Here is a 21,413-nt window from a genome sequence, read left to right on the forward strand (position 1 = left end):
TTGTAGATGTACTAATATAAATATTTTCTGTCTACAGATTGAGTAAATAATAATTTTTTTCAAAAAAATGAGGGAGCACAAAAAGACGTTTACCTTCACAGGAACTGTATTCATAATTTTCTTTTCAAGTACTTGGTAATTTATTTTGTAGAATAAATTGTGATGCATCACTCTAGTATTAAGATGTGACATAGGTATTAGACATGGCCATCTTTAGTGTAATATTTTTTCTGCTTGAGCTTTGTCATGTTTAGATACAAGTTATTGCATTTGCTGCTGCTGTTTGCCAGGCATAATGTTACTGAATTTGACTTTGTATTACTCTGTTAAGCCAGTTTTACTATGGATTTATTTTTCTTGTTTGCTGCGCATTGCTTTATATTAGTTTTAATATTGCAATTGCTCTGATAATTTAGATTTACTGCTGCTAGCTTTGCCAATTTGTATTTTTTTGTCATTGCTGTTTGCATTAATTGTTTTGTGCTGCTGCATTGCCTCATCCCTTTGTATATATATCTGAGCTCAGTAGATTTAAGTTAGCTTAAGAGGGGTAGACTATATAAGAACCTAACTATGGAGAATAGGGAAAGAAAGCATTGAGAATATATGAAAACGATTTGGGCCAAAATGAGTATTGTACAATGAGCCATAATTATTTTGAAAGAAATATGGTTAGAATACAGAAAAGAGTTATAGATAGGACTTTTTGGGAATAATGATGAATGAAGGGAGATCTCCAAGAAGTAAAGAAAATTTTGTTTGCAAAATACTGCAGTAAAACAAACCCTGTCCTTTCCTTTTATATTATGATGCTATGTGTTTGTGTACCCTTGTGTATTTGTTTTCTTCCTGTCTCTGTGTACTGTTTCATAGAATTTTTTTCTCTTCTAATACTAAGCTACATTCACTATGATGAGGAATACTGTTATCCTCTAATATAATTGGCATTAATAATATGTTATTTACTTTGTAAAGATGTTTAGACATTATTTATTCTGTTTTGTTTTAATGCTCATGTGTGAAGTTGATGTTTCAAAAGTTATTCTGATCTTTAATGTATGTACTTATGTCATAATTCTTGTAACACTGGTGTATATGTTTATTTCTATTCTTTTGTAAAGCCTGCATTACCACAAATGTTAACTGTATTGTGATGTTCTTTAATGATGTTTTTTGCACCTTTGTTATTGAATTCTCATGTTATAATATTGGAATTGACACCAGTTCAGCAAATTAAGTAACTTGTATGCATTCATTTCACTGCACACGTTTCTGTTGGCCATAGTATATGCACAATATGTGAAAAAAAGAGGACTGTTAGTGTTTGCATGTGTGTTAATAACTCAGCAAGGGACTGGTTAACAGCATTGCTCGTTCTAAGGACACACCAAAAAGTTTGTGAGTGCTCAAGTGGTGGTTTATGGACTCTTCGATGGTGATTGTGCACCTGCACAGTCGCAACAGATGGCTGCTGGCCGTCTCTACAAGGACTACAGTGGGTCTACACCTTTGATGATCCATCATTACCATTATTTCTACAAGGACTGCAGTGGGTCTGCACCTCTGGTGGCCCACCAATACCGTAATCTCTACCAGGACTACAGTGGGTCTGCTCTGTGATGACCTACCTACCAATATTCTTCAAAACTTCGAATGACTCTGCTGTGGGTTTGCTCTGTTGTGGCCCATTACCTATCTGCATGTCAAGAGTCAGCACTGTCTTTCCGTTGGAGGACAACACTACTTCTTCTAGACTGCATGGAAATCCACTACTTCCGTGTACAATTTCTTTTACTGCTCAGACTTTGAGAAAAACACTGCAATTTTACTGTGTTGAATGATCAGGACTGTCTTTATGGACTGTGACAAAATTTTAGCTCTTGACCAACATTGTATCAGTAAGTGTGTGCATTTGATATCTTTGTTATTGTAATTATGAAAAATTTCTTCAAATCATTATTGGCCACTGCCCAAAACATTTTGTAAAATTTTTTGTGGGGAGCATGGGGGCTATGTAAGTAGGTTGTTTATGTTTTCTTATTGGCAACGTTACGTAGCACTGTGTATGAAAATCAGTATGAAAATCACTGGCTGTGCTATGTGCAGTCTGTGGCTAGTTTGCTTTGTTGTCTGCTATTGTAGTGTTGGGCAGCTGGATGCGAACAGCGCGTAGCGTTGCGCAGTTGGAGGTGAGCCGCCAGCAGTGGTGGATGTGGGGAGAGAGATGGCGGAGTTTTGAAATTTGTAAGACTGAATGTCATGAACTGCTATATATATTATGACTTTTGATAACTATTAAGGTAAATACATTGTTTGTTCTCTATTAAAATCTTTCATTTGCTAACTATGCCTATCAGTAGTTAGTACCTTCCGTAGTTTGAATCTTTTATTTAACTGGCAGTAGTGGCGCTCGCTGTATTGCAGTAGTTCGAGTAACCAAGACTTTTGTGAGGTAAGTGATTTGTGAAACGTATAGGTTAATGTTAGTCAGGGCCATTCTTTTGTAGGGGTTATTGAAAGTCAGATTGCGTTGCGCTAAAAAATATTGTGTGTCAGTTTAAGCACAGTCGTGTATAATTGTTCAAAGGGGACGTTTCAGTTCTTCCCGCTAACCATACGCGACTGGAACAGGGAAGGGAGGTAATGACAGTAGCACGTAAAGTGCCCTCCGCCACACACCGTTGGGTGGCTTGCGGAGTATAAATATAGATGTAGATGTAGATGTACTGCAGTGTAACAGCCGAAGCAGCGTCGTCACTTGTGAAGAAATATTTCCCTGTAGTAGACGAGCAATCGAAATCGATTACGTTTGTTATTCTCCTCACATATTTGAACGTATAGGACGATACCCAGTGGCCACATGAGCCTGACAGCCGTCGGCAGCACCACGACAACGACAACGCAAGATGACTTGCCTCCTCTCGGCCTCGAACGCTTACGCAAGCCCCATCCCTTCCACAGTTCCCTATCGCTGCCCCCATCCCCCCCCCCCCCCCCCCCCACAATGCCTCCTCGCCCCACAATGCGCTGGAGCCGACGTCCAGTGCCAAGAACACTTGGAAAGTGGAACGTCCTGTATCAGGCCATCAGACTACCACCGGAGTTCTCTAGCACAACATACCTCTTGGAGAAAAAGTTGCGAAAACTCTGAGACTCAAGTGTGATGCTCATATTTCTTACTTACATATAAAGGTAAGTGCTGTATTATAAAACACTTCTTAATTATGGTATACACTGCAATGAAATGCAGCAGTTTGTTATGGGCATTGCATTTCTTACGGACTAGTGCGTGAATAAAGCGCTGGGAAAATGTCCCATATGTGCTTAGTGAAACAACGTTTCAAAAAATAATTAGTACTTAGCCATAGATTTATCCTTGAACGCTTCGTTGAAATCGCGAGAGGCAAATAATTATCATGCTCTTAATAATACGAAAATGACAAGACACGATGTGGGACAACTTGCGTTGCGCAATCGCTTATTAAGCTTTAACGGTATGTACACCATATTCTACACATTGTTTTAAATTTGTTTTGCATTATAAGTGATCCATACATCACAGACATATTTTCTGAATTTTGAATGTATTTCTCATATTTAACTGTAACTTAAGCCAACGTATTCCTTTTTATAACGCGTATCCCGTTTAAAATAATGAGTTTTAGATGTTTTACCTGCGAAAGTGTTACAGTAGCATCTTTTCAACCAATTAAACTCGGAATTACACTCGAAAACATGGACTGGATAACTATTAAGCTGTATGTGTTCACTTTTGCAATAAAAATTAGAAAAATGGATTACCGGACCAGTGAAATGGCTCTGAGCACTATGGAACTTAAAATCTGAGGTCATCAGTCCCCTAGAACTTAGAACTACTTAAACCTAACTAACCTAAGGACATCACACACATCCATGCCCGAAGCAGGATTCGAACCTGCGACGTGAGCGGTTGCGCGGTTTCAGACTGAAGCGCCTAGAACCGCTCGGCCACACCGGCCGGCCCGGACCGGTGACCTCAGCAGTTTGGTCCCCTAGGAATTAACACACATTAAAATGGATTACATTGTAATCATCACAATGTTTCACAAAGTTTTGACATTTAACTCAGTGAGAAAAGTATTTCACAACAGTAATAAAGTGCTTGCTTTATTTAGTATCACAACTTGATTTATGTGAGCTTATTATGCTTAACAAAGGCACTGAACAGAGCATCTATTGGATTTAACAACTGTGAATGACACATCGTGAAGGATTTTGGGGATTGGAACCGTTCCTAGGTATAAATAAATAGTTTCTAATGTACTTTTTAGTAGATTATTCTCCTCATAGATTTGAGCGTATAGAAAGATGTAACGTAGTCAAAAGAAGCACTGTTAGGGATACGGATTTCGCTTCCTCATTCCTCCACTCTTACGCAAACCTCATCCCCTCCACGCTCTCCTATCAATCTCTGCACGGAGCCACTTTCTAATGCGATAAGCAAGGCTTATACAGTAGAAAGTGCTTTATCTGCACATTACAATCCCCCTGGCCTCCTCCAGTGGAACAGAGTTCCTGCAGAGCACAATGTACGAGAAATCTGCTGCTAAAGGTTAATAGCGTGCTGCAAAAACTTTCTTGAATATGTTATCCAACACAGTGAAATGTAGCATTTCTTTACGTGCATTTCGTTTGCTTCTGGACTGTGAGTAATGCGACCAGAAAAAGTCCACACAAAGTATGACGTTTTTACACAGGAGGTAGCACTGCTCAAGACCAGGAGAAAACTTTCTGAAAATAAATGCCTAGAAACTAATACACGTTGCATTTTTGGCCAGTCTGTCTTCTCATTCCCTTCTGTCTGTTATGGAGATGTATACACTATAGGCAGTGCTGCGTTTGGTTACTACACATACTGACACATCCTAGAGCCCTGCTTCCCAGTGAATCAAGCACTCTCAAATACACCTTACTCCACTCGAATTGCGTCTCATCCATCGGTCACACACTTCTGTAATGTTTACACGCTATCAATTGACTGGGCATATTCCGATGTCTTTAGATGTCTCGACAGCCGGAAAACCAATGAACTCATGTCTGATGAACGGGAAGGCCACACTACCAATCCATCGTCGTTGTGGAGCGATACCGTAACACGATCCACGGAAAATGGGGTGGTGTCCCGTCATAAAAAAATTATAGCCGTGGTCTTTCCTCAAGGGTATATTGTTCAGTAGCTCTAGTAACTCATCGCACGGATATCGATGATAGACAGCACCCGTTAATCTGCGTGGAACGGTGTAAGGCCTTAACATTCTGCCATCAACCCTTTTTTCCCAAAAAATGACAATAATGCTTCACTTACATGATTGCTCGACGATTTACAACTATCCACACATGCGTAATTTTGTTATGTGGTAATTTACTATGCCATTTCTTGAAATTCATGCCTCGTACAATACACTATTCGTCACAAGTAAAATGCCCCATATTTTGAGTAAATAATTACCATATGTGTAATTCCTTGTAATTCTGATCAATACCATCTCCTGTAGGAACATGTGAAAAAAAACTACTTACTTTTTTAGCCATAGGCTTACCATTGACGATTTCGTTGGAGGCACATTGAGGAAATAGTTTTCGTGCAACTGTTTATGCGTACATGTCCATGAACTTTGTGAGGGAACCTGTATTGTTCAATCGCTTGATAAACTTAAACTTTATCTACACAATATCCTACATGTCATTTTAGTTCTTTGCACTATAGATAATTTATACATCAGGCACATATTCACTGAATGTGGTATGTATTTATCATATTTCACGAGGTATTAAGTCAACATATATCTTTTTATTACGCATATCTCGTCTAAAACGAATTATTTTTGAGGGCTGCGAAAGATTGCACAATAACATTAAATATTCTTCATTGATCAAGTGTACAGTAACATCTTAGCCTTCATCGCTACACACGAAAATACGTCTATAAGTCGAACCTAAGCTGGATAATAATTATACTGTATGTATTTACTTTGCAATAAACCTTAGAAAAAATAGATTAGATCATAATGTTTTACGGAAATCTGACAGCGCAGCGAGGTATAAAGGTGCTACGTTATCTTTCTCCATGGAGACGCCAGATAAAAAGTTACATGTATATTTGTCGTATCAAATTCAGATAAAATCCCAAGCTTCCGATGATTTCGTATTAATAGATACTCGTCAAGTGCTACGTCTGACAGTTGTAACCTGGCGAAACTGCCACGGCTATGCGCAGATGACGGCCTCTGATCGGCTGCATTACGTCACGGAGAGGCGCATATTGAGGTGGCGCCCGCTGTGCCCATTTCTCACGTCTGCACTTACTGCCCAGCGTCCTTTACAGCCTAGCCGCTTACATGAGGCGCTAAACTATGAGAAGTAATCCTCTGTGCTCTTTCTTTATCAAGTGCAAGCTTCCATGAATTGCTAAGTGTATGGCCAGTGTGTCTATTAAAGTTCTTCTCAAATAACTGCTTCCCTGATGACAAAGTTCAGATAATTTAATGCGTGAGCAAGAATTTGGTTTGTTCAAACATAATCTTGTGATTTTGTACTTATTTAACAGGCTGTGTTCAGCTACCGCTGATATTCGGCATATACTGAATAAAAAAAAACAAAGCACTGCTCCTAGTCACAACTACAGAACCTACAGGCACCTGAACCAGCGCCTCCTCTCCTTACTGGTAATTCTCGTCACACTTTATAATATAATCATTCACACGTGTTTTTAATGTGCGCCATGGAAAACCGTTCGATCCACCTCTTCCTCAAACCTAACAAACCTACCAGCGACACACCCTCCAAAAATTCCATCAGCTACACCTCTGTCTTAGCAAGGTTTTTGTGCGTCTTATACTAACGCGTACGTAAACACCTACACCAACACCTGCCAATTCCTGTCCAACAGTGTGGCTCCTCTGATAACGATCTCGTGTACCTTACTTATCTCCGATCCCACTAAATCAACAACTGCAAATCCGCCATATTTTTCTCTTTTCATCTCGATAAATCATATGCGAGCCGTGCTGCGGCTCGCGTTGGTTCTGTTGGAGGCCAAGACTGTATCCTTTAGTTGGCATGGTTGAGGTTGTTTGTCGTCTTCTAGTCTTGACTGGTGTCATTCGTTTCGCATGCGTTGCCTGTCCACTAGTGGCAGCAGCGGCGGTTATCGATATGTAGTAAGTGTTGCCCTATCTTTGGGGCGACGTCGTTGTTTTTCCGTGTCGTGTGAGTGTGCCAGTTCGGCTGGGGACTGAGGAGGAGCCAGGTCCGCACAGTGCCAGAATACGCCAGGATCGCTGGCGGCGGCACGTTGGACTGCCCGATAGAAGGGCTGTGGTCACGAGAGTGCACGACCTCGTCGTAAACTGGATCCAGCAAGCTTTAAGATGAGTGCATTTCAATCCAAGTATAGAGGAGTCAGTCACCCGTTTGGGCCCCGTAATACGTGTGTGATGTTTTGACAGATAATCATCGCGCCGTTATGCGCAGTCTGGTGGATCTGCGTACCAGTTAGTACTTGAAGTCCCTACTGTGTTAAAAGCACTTGGCTCAGTGATTAGTCGGTGTGGTTACTCAACTGTGAATTAACAAAGCAGTGAAGAGATATGTTTCATTTTGCCAACCGTTGTCAGAGTTGTCACAGTAAGTTCAGTGTGCGTTTGTGTGCCTAATGAATTTGATGTCACTCATTTGATACTTGGTTTTGGCTCGCTTTGTGATTGTTTCCGCAATGACGCGTGGTTTGCTGATTCTGGTTGGTTACATTTCGGTTTTGCCTCGCACGCAGATCGAGTGGCGTTTTAGTTACTGTTAGTTTGTCTGGTGTTCTGTACTTGACTTGTTTGTTCAGATTTTCGGGTTGTGGAATCGGACGGAAATGTGGCAGTGGTCTCTTTCTCTTTCCGGGTGCTCTAAACACAGTATTCTGCAGACATAGTGCTGACCACCGGTTCATGCTTTGGCGTATTGTTATATCGTCGCATTTGGTATATCGGACTTCAGGTAGCTTCAGCAAGATTATCATTAGTCATTAATTAGACTGCCACTAGTCTGAGTTACCATCTTGTGAAGTGAATGCAACTCTTGGCTGCCTATCTCATCGCTCGCGAAAGTGTTTGTTGTCGGACCTTCTCAGAGGTCGATTCCTGGAGCACCGTCTGGATCAGTTGCTTGTTTTTTTAATTAACTTTTGCTATTGTATTTGCTATCTTACAGCAGATTTCAATTTTTTTTAATATTATTGCCGTTACTGGCGTGTTAGGCCTTCAGCCGTGATTGTGGTCATTTGCTTTCAAAAAATAATTTGGTATTTGTGTTTTAGAAGTAAGCATTAAAACCTTATTTACTGCCATTCCTGGCGTCTGTTACCTTTTTCTGTGTTTGTGGCCACTTATCTTTTAATATTTCAATATCTGTAAGTTGTAAACTGCAGCGAGTTCGTAATCATTCTTAAATTTTTGCCATTCTTGGCTTGTAATGCCTTCAGCCGTGATCATAGTGGCTTGTTTTTTGTTTCTCTAAACATTATTTGTATCTGTATTTTATGGTGATTTGCTAAATTGTTACGCGCTGAAAACATTATTATTTACACAGTCGTTTATTCCTCATTAATAACGTGTGGCATTTTTCAAATGTATTGTTGGGTCTGAAATTACTGTTTTAAAAATAAATGTGTGTAACTGTAAAAGGCAACCAATAGTAACTGATTGCGGCCTCGTCCACAATCGTAACCGAATCGTGCCTTCCCTTGACTACTCGGATTCAATATGACGATGTATAATATTCTGCCTTTCTCTTTAAACTGTAAGTCTCTGTACTTCCCATTGATTAAATCTGCATCATTGCATCCTTTCTCCCTAATCGGCTTTTTTACGTCACCGTAAACAACACCAATTTACATATCTTTTCCCCACTGCAGTTGTGCTCGAAGGATCTATCCTCTCTCCTCTCCCGTCTGTCCTCTATACCGCTGATATGCCAAAGCTACCTCCTGCTGCTCGTCTCCTCCAGTATGCAGATTACTCCGCCTTCCCAGCCCTGTACCCAACCGTCCAGAAATCCCAAAGAACCTTTCAGCTCCATCTTAATCATTTCATCTTCTGAAGCGACCAGTGGTTAGTCAAAAGTAGCCATGCCAAAATCAAGGCAACAACCACACACAACTTTCACACCCACAACTTTTACCTCATAATTTACAACCATTCTACCAAATTAACTAACACACTAAAATACCGTGGACTAATACTTGATAGCCAACTAACATGAAAGCCCCATCTACTAACCACTCAACAGGAGGCCCGTTACAGAATAAAATTTGTAAAATTACTAACTGGCCAAACGTGGGGATTGCACCCCTCCACAATCCTGCATACCTATAAATCCCTGATCTGTCACATCCTCCCCTACACAAACGTTGCATGGATTTCCGGTCCTTTTTCATCACACCCTACACATCCTCGAACACCGCGCACTCTGCTCAGACCCATCAGACCCACTTACCCTTCCCTATACGAAGTCTTTACCAAGTTATAAATTTCCTCGCCCTGCTCTTCCATCTTGGACACCTCCGAATGTAGTGCGTTACCCGCAAACTATACGCTAACCACCCACCATTTTCCCTATTGATCTCCATTCTTGATATTCTGCTGCATTTCTACCACCATATTCGCCAACACAACACCTCCACACTCTCCACGTCCTCTTCCAAATGAACTTTAATCGCCTCACCTTACCTGTAAATGTAACTCACGCTGGTATATACCCATCCTAACAGATCTAAGAGAACCTGCCCTTCCTCCCTTGTCAAGGCTCCCTTCCTCCCCACTCCCTCCGCCCCCTCCCCCCCCCCCCCCCCCCCGCACCTACATCCTAAGGCTTGGTTCAGAACCACATGACCTCTTCAGTCTCTCCAAATTGTCCTCGAGCATCCACCCACACAAACCTACTCCTATGCACCGCCCCAAATGCTGGCATTCCGTGATACTCCCATCCTTGGCAGCCTACATACACTCATCATTTTAATCAATCAACACATCGGCTTTTCTCTTCACATTTATATAACTGGCCATCAGTCCTTTATATTGAGTTCAACAAACAACGAATTCGAATTTTTTCTTTTACTTACGCAACAGGCAACCTGCCTTTCTACTGCGTGAAAAAATTCTTTCTGCTACCGTCATATGTATACCATTCATAGTCAATCATCCGCTGTGGCGCTTCACTGCCATGTGACCAAATTAAAACAGATCGTCAGCATATCTGATGAGCAGGGTGGATGGTGAGGGCCGCTATTTTACGCTCTTTGTTGACAGCCCTCCATGAAAAATTTAGATATGGTCGGAGAAAGTGGTAAACCCATATTTGTTCCACCAGTCATGTCTCTTTCATCAGTACTTACGTGAAAACGGAACCACGTCGATGCTGACCACAATTTCACTTGGGCATATCATCATCTGCTTAATGACATATAAAAACATTTGGGAATTTTTAATGTGGTGTCTACAGTAGCCAGCTGTAAGTTCACAATAATTTAGGTAAGTACTTTGGCAATCAGTATATATAAGAGCTGATAGCACTCATGACTGGTGCTCTTGGCCTCAATTTCTTCACAAGTTCGTCAGAGACTTGTCTCTGATGAACTTGTGGAGAGTCCCAAGAAAACTGAGAACCTTTCAACCAAGAACATCAGTGAGGGAAACCATGTTCATGGATCGGGAGATTAGATTCGAAACATTTTCTTCCGCTGCAGATCGATAGCGACGAGGTCCTCAAGGAAGTATAAAAGGAGTCATATAATAAGAGAGTAGACTTTCACAAGGTATATTCACGAAAAAGAGAGGTATGCCTGTGTCTGATCTACAGATTCTAAGTAAAACGGAATTCATGAATGTGGAATGAAACGTAACAACTTAAACACGTATTCATTTAACAGCAAATAACAAACTCGTCACAAAATGTGCAAATCTAGAGTACACAGAGGTTTGTGTGATAATTTTTTTGTTATTGTATGCAGGCATCATGAAAGTGAAAATCGGTGTAGAACACTTATTTGCACTGACCACATTACTGCACTGAAGATGCGCGGAATTCAGATGTGACGTAGCTCTCTCATTGTTTGATTTTATTAATACGGCGGTTGGAACTTTAATAGTTGCAACTATTTATTTACAGCTCGTACAAAATAGATAAGTGTTTCAAAGTTTTACTGACCTTCAAAGTAGTCACCAGCATTGTGTATAACCCGCTGCCAGCGATGTGGAAGTCGTAAGATACTACAGCAGTTCCAGTTGTGTTGACAGGTCAAGCGCATGACGTGAAGTATTTTCTACAGTTTAGAAATCAAGTTGAATTCACGAGGGCTTAAGTCAGGGGATTGTAGTAGGTGGTATAGCACTTAGCAGCCCCATCAGTCAAACAAATCAGTAACAGCTTACACTGTACGTGATTGAGAATTGTCCTGTAAAATGATGGTCAGGTCCTGCAGAAAGTGTTATCATTTCTGTCTCTATGCTGTATATTTTTGGAACACAACATACAACCAGATTAGAGACAGAAGTGATGCCACTTTCTGCAGGACCTGACCATCATTTTGCAGAACATGCTCAAGAACGTACAATGGAAGCTGTTACTGATTTCTTTGGCTGATGGGGCTTCTAAGTGGTATACCACCTACTGCACTCCCCTGACTTCAGCCCTCGTGAGTTCAACTCGATTTCTAAACTGAAGGAAACACTTACCGGCATTCGCTTCAGAACTGCTACAAATTCGTCGGGCAATAGACCATGCCGCTCGAACTGTCAACACAAGTGGAACTGCTAAGAGTATCCTACGACTTCCACATCGCTGGCAACGGGTTATACACAATGCTCGTGCCTGCTTTGCAGGGCCGGCCGGTGTGGCCGAGCGGTTCTACGCTCTACAGTCTGGAAACGTGCGACCGCTACGGTCGCGGGTTCGAATCCTGCCTCGGGCATGGATGTGTGTGCTGTCCTTAGGTTAGTGAGGTTTAAGTAGTTCTAAGTTCTAGGGGACTGAACACCTCAGAAATTAAGTCCCGTAGTGCTCAGAGCCATTTGAACAATTTTTTGCATTGAAGATCAGTATAACTTTGGAACACATATCTATTTTGTACGAGCTATAAATAAATAGTTGCCACTATTAAAGTTCCAACCCTCGTGTATATCAATGGGCCCTACGGAGAAATTTTTTAATGACGTGGAGGTGCTTACGCACAAACAATTCCCCTTAGGCTGCTATTGAACTGAACTTTCTTGGCAGTTACACTTTTTGCGTTTTTTGGAAAGTTTTCGAAAATTTATGTTTCTAAACGATGCACACCTTTGTGCGTTAAAGTAAGTGGCTTTAAAGCTTTGTGAAGGCAGTTATTATTTCCAGTGCCAGTTTTATGAACTGAGTAGTTGACTCAAAACAGAGATATGCAGGGCAATTCAAAACGAATGGTAGAAATGAAAGTACTCCTGTGAACACAGTAATGACTTTATTTCAGAAATGCAAATATAGACTGAAATTTTAGGTCTCACGCTTTAGGTTAGCAAGAATGAAACCGTAGAAAGTCACGGCTGTTGTCCATCGCTGGTGTTAATATTCAAAATTGTAGTATCTACGCTAGAACAGGCGTGTTGGGTTACAAAATACGCAAAAAATCATCAATAATCGCTGCCCAAAGACTGGTCCGGACCAAGTTTGGTCAAGTGGCACCACACCGTTACAACATATCTACATGCGGAAAGCAATTCGAGGAGATAGGATGCATATCTGAAAAGAAAACCACAGGATGGCTATCCGTCGAGAATGAGGTGCTAGAAAACATTCCTACGGTGTAGATATGAAGCCCTAGAAAACAGGCGTCGCCACAGCGGAGAAGTGAATGTGTCGCAGTGCGGCGTGGGTTGCGCAAGCGTCTGTTGGGCAAGGGTTAATGGAGACAGTTACGAATTTATTTTCAAGCAAGTGTGGAGGTGGATGGTTTCGTGAATGAATTTGTGTTCTCTGACGAAGCCGTATTTCACTTACATTGCAAAGTTAATTAGCGTAATTTGAGACTATGGGGAACGTAAAACTCGCATGCCTCTCCGGAAAATGAACGTGATTTTCCGAAATATAACTTTTTCTGTGCCTTAAACAACTACAGTATCCATCGTTGCAGGCATAACCTACATCGAGAAGATTTTTCTCTGTTTATTGCCTCAACTGACCTCAATTACAGCAACGAATTTTTTCTTTTAGCGTGTCTGAAGAACATGGTTTACGTACGTCCATACATCGGCTAAGCTACCAGACAGTCGGCGCATTTAACGCCATTGATTGGTTACGTTGAAAAGGGTCTGACAAAAAATGCAGTATCGCACAGGTATCTGCTGTGTCCCAAATGGAACCCATGTCGAACATCCGTGAATATCCGTTGTAATCGCGAGACATAACCTTTCAGCTTGTATGTGTGCTGCTGTCATTACTGTAGTCACAAGAATACTTGCTTTTTGTCTCATTCATTTTGAATCACCTATGACAAATTTCATTAAGGGACAAAAATACTAGCAAACTGTACTCTGTATCCCAGTTTCGTTAACAGGCTATGGAAGATGTTCTTGAGTTTCCATCAGAAATAATTCGTATTACGTGCTTTTCACTTCGGACAACTTTGCCTTCACTTGACGATTTGACGCAAAAAATGATCCCGTACGACTTTACGGAATGAAACCAAACAAAGTGTGCCAGCGCTCTTATTTTTATGTCGTCTATATGCTTCGGGAAGCAGTCACGTAACATTCTGCGTTACGAATCTGTGTACACACACACACACACACACACACACACACACACAAGTGCGTAACTCTTAAGAGAGCAGTACGTCCCATATAGTCTACATATCAGATGTCGAAATAGTGTTCGCATTAGAAATGGACATAAGCAAGTTTTAACGACGGGCTGTTATTCCACACATTTACGAAGCTGCTCAATTGACGCACGAGATTTTAATTTATAGTTGTAGTTATTTGCAAGTTCCTGCATGTACAGCATATATCTTATACTTGGACGCTTGTTGCATGATGGTGCATTTATGACAATTAGCAATGTGAGCAGCATGTTTAAAATACAATGACAATACCTTAAAGAGCTGTTTTTATTGAACATTGCATTGCATTGTGTTAAAATACTGTATAAATATGTACTCAGATTTGAGCTGATGGAAGCTCACGCCAACTTTTGCTGTGTTCGCCAGCCGGAGTGGCCGTGCGGTTCTCGGCGCTACTGTCTGGAGCCGAGCGACCACTACGGTCGCAAGTTCGAATCCTGCCTCGGGCATGGATGTTTGTGATGTCCTTAGGTTAGTTAGGTTTAACTAGTTCTAAGTTCTAGGGGACTAATGACCTCAGCAGTTGAGTGCCATAGTGCTCAGAGCCATTTGAACCATTTGAACAGAGGGAAATTTACTATGAAAATCTGCCTAGCCACTGCTAGAGAATTCAGAATCGTTGAAGGTGCTGAAACGAAATGTTATTTAATATTGAGCACTCATCCATTGCTTGTGAGAGTTTCACAAAGTTTTTGCACAAATACAGCATATATCACTGGACTGCTGCAAACATTTATCATACGTTCGTACATAATGTACTGCATATATGTCATAATAATCGGTATTAACACATTTAACAATATATTTTACACTTAGTTTATTAATCGAATAGGAAAAACGTTCAGATTCAGCGAAGAAGGGGAAGGTGTGCTGGAATATTTGTGCACAAACATGTTTACGTCTTTTTCTTATGGCAACAGTTGTTCACAGATAATCTATGTGAAAGCTGTGTTTAATATACACTGCGTGCCCAGAAGGAATGCTCAGTATCCAGAGGTATGACAGGAATGCTCCACTGAAGCAAAAGACTTTATGTGGACATAAGACCTATTCCGAATGGTTTCGAGATAGAACACATTTAATTTACATTTGCTTTTGGGATAACTGATGCGTTTAGTCACTTTGGAAGAGTGAACTGAACACCCTGAGGACTCTCCGCTGGCCACGTGGACCGCAATGTACTTCCAGTGTGATGGAGCCTCTTAACATTTTACCCGACCTGTAAGGGAACTTCTCAGCCGCACTTACCCTAATCGCTGTATCGACCGCAGTAGTACAATTAACTGGCCACCAAGATCGTCAGATACTACACCATTAGATTTTGTTTATGGGTTGGAGGTTGTTTACAAACGAAATGTGAATGTGGTCAGATTATGGACGCTGCAGAAGTAACACAACATGGTTTCGTAAGGGAACACAAATGCATTTAAGCTGACGATGGAGTAGTCCAAAATTTATTGTGAACTGTAGCATAATTGCTGTTGTGTGAGTGTGCATTAATGCTTCTATACGAATGTGCGTATTTTTCAATTAATACTTTGTCACAAGCACTTTGTAAAATTTACTAACAGTTGTGCATGTATAAAACTAACACTGTACTGAAAAATACAGAAAATAAATATGAATCACATTAAATGTGTTCCATCTTAGAAACCATTCAATATATGAAGGTTTTTGCTTCAAAAGATCGTATCTGGCATATCCATCAATACTGACCATTCCTCTTGCGACATTCTGTGTCTATCGGGTGGAACAGAACTCCACTGACAAACAGAGGTTGTTCATGGTTCCTTCTGTGAATTTTGGTGTAAGAGAGAAGAAGCGGTCTCTGGCTGCTCGTTACAGAGTTACTAAATTTCGATTGGTTTCTTACCCCACTTAGCTTTTGTCTTTGTATTGCACTAAAAATACTGCACAACAGTGCAAATTTCGGCGGTATGCGTTGTGTGTGTTGTCCCCATTCGCTCACTGTACGTGCTATTGATAACGGAAGTGCCCTTATCTTGTTGCCCTCATGTCTACATCCAGTACTCCTCTATTCGATGCAGAGTTCTGTTTTCCGGCAGCGTTAACGGTGGTATTGTAGATAGGTTTATTGATGAAGAGGTGGACGATATGCACTCGTGGGTTTACTGAATGTAATGGAATAGCAGCACAGTGACGTTATACAAAGCCGTTTCCGTACCGACAGCAACCATATCATGGTAATTTGGCATCTGTAGATACACGCCTACGAAATACGGGATCCTTCCGTACTGTAGTGTGGAAAATACTGGCTGTATGAAGTGTGCTAAAACAGCCGAAATGGAAGAGCATGTATAACACACGATTGGTAACAATCGTGCCTATAGTAGTCGTTGTGTTGGACGAGCTCAGGACACAATCCGCCCAGTCACCTGTTTAGAGGTGAGTAACAGCTGCACCTCTGTCATCCACAGAATGTTGATTTACTGCTGAAAGTGGACTTCGCATTTTCAGAGAGGAGTTGCAAACTGGTTCCTGCAGCAATGCACCGAGTACTCCAGTTTTCCTGCTTTCGTCTTGTTTACAGACAAGGCCATGTTTACAAGAGACGACGAAAATCCACACGCTCTGGTGTGTCGATGCTATCAAATGAAGTTTGCTTTGAATGTAGGGCCTGGTATTATCACTGATTACGAGAAGTATGGATCTTACCCACTCCGTGATTCGTTGAACAGACGCGTGTAGAAAATGTTCCCTCCACATGACCTCCCACATTTCGTACGACATGTGCCACTGCGAGTTCACCAGCTTTGCTCTCGATGTGCCGATAGCAGATTGGTCGTGGTGGACTTCTTCATGGCCAGTTCGATCACGAGACACCATACCAATTAACCTTTTCTCCTGGGGACATGTGGGGAGCCTCGCTTACGAGTAGCTGGTTGATACTCACATGGTCCTGGCTGCTAGGATCATCGCAGCCACGGAACTTGTATGCCAAACACCTGGAATCCTTCAGCGCGTGTCGCTATACAGTGTGCCGTGATCATGATGACTTGCATTTTGAGCAATACCTATAAGGAAACAGTTGTGCGTTTGTATGTTCCGTACTGTATTCTGACAGAACACGCTGAACACATTGTGATAAAAAGAGCATGCGTTTTGTTCGCGGGTTGCTGCTTTATGCTGTGTTGCCTATTGTACACTTCAGTTATTTCATATTATAGGCTTCTTGTTGTGTACCATGCGAGAGGTACGCAACAAAAACCTTGAGAGGCCACCACCACATTGGCACAGCCATTCGCCTACGTCTCTCAGCTCCACGCAGCAGCCTCGAGATGGCGCTCACAAACACAGACATTTTCTGTTTCTGCGTCACTTCCTCTGGTGCGTACGTCTGCTGATGGAGTGGATACCAGCCAATAGGGAATGCTGTCAAACGTGGACTACCTCGCTTCCACCTTGTACAGGCAGACATGGATATTCTTCCTCCGACAGACTCAAAACTCGACCCACTGTAGACACTAATTCTGTTCCGTACCAGCTATTGTTCACTTCCGCACCAGCAAGTAGGCAGTTAATTTCAATGCCTGCAGTTAGCTCAGACAGTACTCTGAAGACTTCCTTCCAATGCAGCACTCGCTGTTTACAGAAAACTTCAACCAGAGTGTGGGCAAACATTACCCTCAGTGTTGCTTGGAATATCATAGACTGCCTTGAGAAAGGAAAGCATTAATTTTAGGACATGGAGGCATGTGTATCAAACTCTAACAATGTTAAACACCGCTTGTAAAACGCTCTTAATAAATGCTATTTGATGCAACTTACTGTGTTGCCACATTTTTATTAAAGTGTATCCTGCCACAGTGGGAAGCGCCGAGTAGCGACGCGATCTGAGGCGCCTTGCCACAGTTTGCGCGGCTTGCCCCGTCGGAGATTCGAGTCCTCCATCGGGCATGCATGTCTGTGTTGTCCTTAGAGTAAGTTAGTTTAAATTACATTAAGTAGTGTATAAGCCTAGGAACCGATGACCTCAGCAGTTTGGTCCCATCGGAACTTACCATAAATTTCCAAAAAATGTCCTGCCACAATATGTGTTTACTTATCATACGGATGAAATGTCAACCATTAAGGAATTATAATGGTGGAAACATATATCTGCTACCTCGGGTGTTTGGGTTGAGTTAATGGTAGCATTTAGTTACGGTATTCACAGCAAATTTGGCGATATTGTGGAACTACGCACATCAAAAAAAGTTTTGCATCACCTCGGTTCCGAGAGTTCCGGAACCTGTACAGAAAATTGGAATAGAGGTCAATATAAACATCATCTCCGTCCTTTTTATTGCTCATGAAAACCACACATTGCATTTTGTACCACCATTCAGCAAAGACCTTCAGAGGTGATGGTCCAGATGGCTGTACACACCGGTGCCTCTAGTACCCAGTGACACGTCCTCTTGCACTTATACATGCCTGTATTCGTCGTGGCATACTGTCCACAAGTTCATCAAGGCACTGTTGGAGCAGATTGTCCCACCCCTCAACGGCGATTCGGCGTAGGTCCCTCAGAGTGGTTGGTGGGTCACGTCGTCCATAAACATCCCTTTTCAACCTATCTCAGGCATGTTCGATATGGTTCATGTCTGGAGAACTTGCTGGCCACTCTAGTCGAGCAATGTTTTTATCCTCAAGGAAGTCATTCACAAGATGTGCATGATGGGGCCGCGAATCGTCGTCCATGAAGACGAATGCCTCTCCAATATGCTGCCGATATGGTTGCACTGTCGGTCGGATGATAGCATTCATGTATCGTACAGCCGTTACGACACCTTCAATGACCACCAGCGGCGTACGTCGGCCCCACATAATGCCACCCGAAAACAGCACTCGCTGGACAGTACGTTGCCTCCAAACACGTCCGACGATTGTCTGGTTGAAGGCATATGCGACAGTCATAGGTGAAGAGAACGTGATGTCAATCCTGAGCGGTTTATTCGGCACGTTGTTGGGCCCATCAGTACCGCGCTGCATGGTGTCATGGTTGCAAAGATGGACCTCGCCATAAACGTCTGGAGTGAAGTTGCGCATCATGCAGCCTGTAGCGCACAGTTTAAGTCGTAACACGGCGTTCTGTGGCTGCACGAAAAGCATTATTCAACGTGGTGGAGTTGCTTATCATGGTTCCTCCGAGCCATAATCCGTTGGTAGCGGTCATCCACTGCAGTAGTAGCCCTTGGGTGGCCTGAGCGAGGCATGTCATCGACAGCTGCAGTCTCTCTGTATCTCATCAATGTTCGAACAACATCGCTTTGGTTCACTTGGAGATGCCTGGACACTTCCCTTGAGAGCCCTTCCTGGCGCAAAGTAACAGTGGGCATGCGATCGAACCGCGGTATTGACCGTCTAGGCATGGTTGAACTTCAGACAGCACGAGCCGTGTACCTCCTTCCTGATGGAATGACTGGAAATGATCGGTTGTTGGACTCCATTCGTCTATTAGGCGCTGCTCAAGCATGGTTGTTTATGTCGTTGGGCGGGTTTAGTGACATCTCTGTACAATCAAACGGACTGTGTCTGCAATAGAATATCAACAGTCAGCGTCTATCTTTAGGAATTCCAGGAACCGGGGTGATGCAAAACTGTTTTTGATGTGTGTATATAAGGTAGCTTCGATGTCTTGTAAAATCAACATCTTTCCCTTGTTATTTTCATATTTTTTAATTATTTGGACCTAGCTGCAAACGTTCTAGATTTTTACTTTGAACTATTGTCAGTTACAAAGGATTTGTTTCTTACATATAGCAAGTTGCCAGTTAACGGTATAACACAACTTCTCTCCTTTGTAGTTTCAACTTCCTCTCTTGTTTTTTTATAAGTTCAGAGCTTACTTGGATTCAGGTATAAGTTTTTTAAGATTTTTGGTCTTAAATTCTTTCGGCTGGTTTACAACCTACCTCGCTCACGATGAAGTTTTTAACTACACACTGTCATAGTGTTGTTGGACCATTTTACGAATGCAAGTCATTGCTTGACTACAGCTAATGGTGATGTTTGCAATCGTGGGTATGTGATTGCAATTTCTACTAACGCAGCTGGCCGTTTTTCCTTCTTCATTACCGTCATCTTGTGAGATTAGGCATGTTATTCATACTTTTTGTACCACGCTGTGCTTCGATGTTTTTTATCATTTTCCATTTACGTAAGATTTTTTTTTACTCACGGAGTGGTACCAGGAGGAGGCGACCATGAGACAAAGATTGAAGAACCGAGGAGATGATAACGTTCTACGAGTCAGAGCGTGGAGTAAGCTATAAAATCTGAAAAGGGAAATGCAAAGTTTGAATCTAGATATAGCAGTGGTCAGTGAAGTGAAATGGTAAGAAGACAAGAATTTTGGTCAGATGAGTACAGGGTAATATCAACAGCAGCAGAAAATGGTGAAACGGGACTAGGAATTTGTATAATTAGGAAGGTAGGGCAGAGAATGTGTTACTGTGAACAGTTCAGTGATAGGGTTGTTCTCAGAATGAAATTTTCACTCTGCAGTGGAGTGTGCGCTAATATGAAACTTCTTGGCAGATTAAAACTGTGTGCCGGACCGCTGAGTTGTTTAGCATGTCCTCAACGTATCTAAATAAGAATTTCCAATCACGCACCTTTCGACAAACTATGGTCCGAACAGGTATTGTGATGACTTCCAGGCCCATATCAAAACATGAGGCCGACTCCTTTCCAACTCTTTCATATAATGAGTATTTTCCTTAGTCGAGAAAACTTCTATGTGAACTGCCATAAGTCGCACAATTTTTAAGCACAACAGTCACAAGTGAGCCATGGCATTTAGAAACTGTCCCAACATGGCAGGAAGCGCCGAGTGAGGTGGCGCAGTGGTCAGCACTCGGGACTCGCATTCGGGAGGAGGATGGTTCAGACCCACGTCCGGTCATCCTGATTTAAGTTTTCCGCGATTCCCCTAAGTTGCTTCAGGCAATGTTTGGTCCCCTGCCTCAAACCAACCAACCAACCAACCAGGAAGCAAATCGCTGCTCCATGACGTTGTCAGATAAGAAACTCACAAACATCGATCCACATCCTTGCATTATCAAACATCTTGCGTTTTTCACAGAAGTACTTGAAGTTTAGCTGCTATTTTGTCACCAAATAATTTGGATTAAATTCTGATATTTCATCAATTGAGCATTCTGGTTCATTAATGGATGATTATTCAGTCAGTTGATAAATATTGTGAAAGTAACTTGTCATAGTGATATCGTTTTTCATCACAAGATTACTTTCTAGATCTGTACATCATAATTCTTTGTGTCCAATTAAAACTCACACACCCATGCCACCAATTACTCCTCACCAGTGTAATTGTATTCGCTGACATCAGCCATAGCGTCACAACTGAATCAATGCAATACTGTATCAAAACAATTCAGTACCGACAGAAGTTCGTTTCACTAGCTTCAAAGGAGGTATACGAATAAAGCAAGCATGTAATATCCTAATAGCACCAAGCCAGAAGGGATATAATGTGTGTGACGAAGAG

At 41.9% G+C, this 21,413-nt stretch overlaps 1 protein-coding gene across 1 annotated transcript in view; it reads left to right on the forward strand.

Moving 5' to 3' along the window:
* Positions 1-3,053: 3,053 nt before the first annotated feature.
* LOC126457425 (uncharacterized) overlaps positions 3,054-21,413 on the forward strand; it is a 35,394-nt gene continuing 17,034 nt past the window's right edge. Inside the window, exon 1 of the mRNA XM_050093693.1 lies at positions 3,054-3,192. The gene's annotated coding sequence lies outside the window, so the exon portion shown is untranslated. The remainder of the gene's footprint in view (positions 3,193-21,413) is intronic.

Source organism: Schistocerca serialis, chromosome 2, assembly GCF_023864345.2.
Source record: "Schistocerca serialis cubense isolate TAMUIC-IGC-003099 chromosome 2, iqSchSeri2.2, whole genome shotgun sequence".
NCBI lineage: Eukaryota > Metazoa > Arthropoda > Insecta > Orthoptera > Acrididae > Schistocerca > Schistocerca serialis.